Source organism: Hippoglossus hippoglossus, chromosome 9 (assembly GCF_009819705.1).
Source record: "Hippoglossus hippoglossus isolate fHipHip1 chromosome 9, fHipHip1.pri, whole genome shotgun sequence".
NCBI classification, from domain to species: Eukaryota; Metazoa; Chordata; class Actinopteri; order Pleuronectiformes; family Pleuronectidae; genus Hippoglossus; species Hippoglossus hippoglossus.
This window is the reverse complement of record NC_047159.1, coordinates 16,863,397-16,867,232: the sequence shown is the minus strand read 5'-3', so window position 1 is coordinate 16,867,232 and position 3,836 is coordinate 16,863,397.

Sequence of the window (3,836 nt, the reverse complement as noted above, 5' to 3'; positions counted from 1 at the left end):
ATCACGTTGTGCTAATATTTTTATTGGTGAGAAAGAACTACAACACACAGAGACATTACAGCATACTGCCAAAACAGTTCTGTTGACTGGAAAAAATAAGCTAATTTTAAATTGTTAAGAAAGTAGTGTTAATATAAAGTTAACAATACTAGACCTAAGAGTATATAGGACCCAGTAAAGACTTTTAAGGCATAACATTCACATTATTGAATGAGTGTTTTTAAGACGGATACCCTGGATATGCCTTTCAAATAATTCACTTTCCCTAGGATTTAAAATCCTCATCTTCAACAAGCACAAATTCAATTGACAAAAGAGTGCACGCTGCGAGTACTGTTGAGAAATATATGTCTGTTATTGGAAAACAAACAACACTATTAAAATGTGACCTTGAGCCCTGATGTGCATTTGAGCTAGTATTGGAAATATAACACAAATACAATTTTGGCAGTAAACAGATGGAGATCACATTAGCAGCTGTTTAAAAGCAAGCGCTCAGATCCGATTTGCTATTAATGTCCACCCTCAGTGTGGTGTGGGTTTGTCTCTGCTGTTCAGTTACCTCCATACCACTGCCAAGCTCGCCCATTTTATTAAATAACACAACTTGGCCGATCGGACCTGAAGTGAGACAATAGCGCAGTGTTCAGAGCATCAAACGTGACTCATGGGAGTGGGCGTCTATCCACTGTCACACAGCTCTCTCCCCACTGAGATAGTTTACAGTCACCACAGGAACTGTGGGAAAAAGATATGGACCTATTGATTCCTTTACAGGGAGATTTACAGGAATCCACAGCCCCCCGCAGACCGGGCAAATTCCTCAGGATATGAGGGTAAATTTATCTGACGTGGGCAGTGTTGAAACCGAGTAAAGACTTTGATTAACTGTGAGGTGCCCTGCGAGCCGGATTTAAAAAACAGAGTCCAGATTGGGAAAAGAGCCAAGTTCATAAAACTGATAGGTCCACTGGATGGAAAGGAATATATTGCTTGTAAATGTTTCTTGCACAGTAGTTTATGAGATACATACAGGAGATGTTTTGCAATGTAAATGAGAGTGATTCTGGTTTGCTGTGAGCAGAGGAATCTGCACTGGGGAATGCCGGTGTTTTTATTAAGAAAACGTTGCCTTACACTTCATTTAAATTCAAACCAGAGCGGGGGTCAGATAGAGTATTCACACTACACTTATCCTTTCAACATGGGAGATGCAACACTGGCCAAAAGATGTGACAGATACAAATATAGAGGAGAAAAAAGACATGAGCCTGTTAAATTTAGACAGAGCGTTTTAATGGTTCAGAGCACTGAGCAGTTGTTTAAAGCCCCGACATAATTTGGCTCGTACAGTAGCCGAGTGAGTTTGGCTTATTTGGAGTAGGCTCTCTATCTTCTATCTGGCAGAGGAAGAGTCACTTGTTTCCAGGAGGCCATCTCGCCAAATGCCCTTTATTTATTTCTCCGTGTGAGAGCTGCGTAATAGTCGGATGACTCCTGACAAACATAAACCACTAAACCTAAATGAAACCTCCTCTCTCCTTCTCTGATGAAGTGACATACGCTTTCTTCCCCCCTCTCTTTTTATTCCAGGTCGGAACGGATTTATCACGATCATCTCAGAGGGTCACTTCCCGGCTGGTAACAGTAAATCAAGCTCGACTTAATCTCTGTGTTCCACATCCTATACGTGCACAAACAGAAAGAGAGAAAATGAACTAGAGAGCGACTGTAGAAACATCAACATGTCGATGATGAGTGGATGTTAGCCTATGATTTATTCATTTTCTTGCACCGGCTCCACATGCCAAAAGCATTTTGCTTTGGAAATCTCCAGGCACGAGAAGATGTCTGTCAGTCAGCGAGAAAACCTGGAGAACCAAACAGGCTGCTCACCCACTGTCTACCACTGTGGGAAGGATAACACCAATGTCGGCACACACACACACACACACGTCATGTATAACATACAAAACCCTCTATTTCCTTGACTGCATGATATCCCATGCTAAAAATAGGATACAGTATAGCAGGAGCATTTCCCCCCAGTTTATACTGCATCAAGGTCTTCATGCCTCGAAACCAGATGTAACAGAGGACTCAATTATCTTCTCTGACCCACATTACTGTGAGTATTTCGATCAACGTGTTCAACAAAACTGCTGCAGCGTCAACCTCAAGAAGGTAGATTAATGGTTGTAGCTGTGGACCTTCTTGTAGAATCTTATATCTAGCTCTGACGAAATGACTTTTGAAGTTGTCGGATCTCTTGTGATTTATAGTCTTGCCGTCGTTGTGACTTCATTCTGCACGACCGACTAACACCTGGGGGGTCATGCACTATCTTTCACCAGGAGAAACCCCTGACTCGCATTGTCTTACGCTCTGATTGGCTGCAGTAGTTGCAGATTTTTTAGATATTTAGCCTGCAAGGATTCTAGTCAGAATCTAGTCATGCTGAGATTGTCGACCGATTTGGCTCCGATCTGGGGCTTTTGTCTGCAAACTCCTAAATTTGTCAGTGAGTAGAAAATCGCACTAAAATTGTATCATGATTCATAAAGGAAAGAGAAAAACAAGCTTCAACTAATGCCTGATATGTAGAAATAGTAGTGGTAGTAGTAGTAGAGGAAGAAATTGTGTTAGGTGTACTATAAATATGTTTAGGAGTAGTAGTAGTAGTATTGGTATGATGATTTATTAGTATGATGGTGTGTGTGATAATGTAATTAGTGTTATTGTAGTAATTATGTATTGAATATTAATAAATAACAAAATAATAACTGAAAACATTGCTAATTGCATTATAATGGAGTAACAACTGCAGCTAGAGATTAAAGCACGTACGATGTTGTTAACAGACCCACAACAGGTTCCACACATGCAACTAATCTTCCTGACAAATTGAATTTAGTTTTGGTGTTGCACAGCTCCCCGTGCAGATTTGTGCTGCCGCGGCGGTGGCTCGACGCTCTGCCATCTGTGTGCCTGGAAAGAGTTTCCTGTGCAAAACTTTTGAGTGGAGATAGAGTCGCCACTGGTTTGGTTGTGTGCCAGGGGACAGGGACACTGGCAGAGAAGTGGCCAAACACTACATGATTCAATGACGATTGGCTCAAGCAGCAGCACTGCGAGGAAAAAAACCTCTTATCATGTCTGAGCAGATTTCCAATACTTCAGCAGCTAACACTGCATTAGTGTGCCAGGCCAACATCTCATTGTTTTGCCAGTGTGAATTACATTATATTACAGAGAACGAATTCAAAACAATCAACTGCACTTCCTCAGCCCGACTGACTCAGCCGCAATAAATCATGAGATACACTGTTGCTCACACGCTGATCATAAAACTGAATAAAAGAGCCTGGTTAATATCTCCTGGAAAAATTTTTTTCCTGGCATAAACACACACTAAGTATTTATCGTATTTTTTGAATAAGCAGTGAATCACAATAAATTACTTATTAAATTGAGTGTGAATTCATTTGCATGTCGACAAAACAAATTAAGCCTGTTTTAGTTTTCATTTTACAGCCTATTTGTGACTCACTAAATTTATCTCACACATAAAAATCATTTAACCCCACCAAGGAGGTTATGTTTTCACCTGTGTCTGTTGGTTTGTGAGTTTCTTTGCGTGTTTGCACGTCGATTCTTACAGGATTATACACAAACTACTGGACAGATTCCAAAGTTTGGTGGATGTGGACTGATCGGCGAATCCAGGAATTATATGGACACTTGAAGATTTATGACAAATAAATCATCTATGTTAACAGACCCCTTCCTCTTGTCCCTTTTATATTTCTACTATAAGAACTAAACAATTGTGTTGG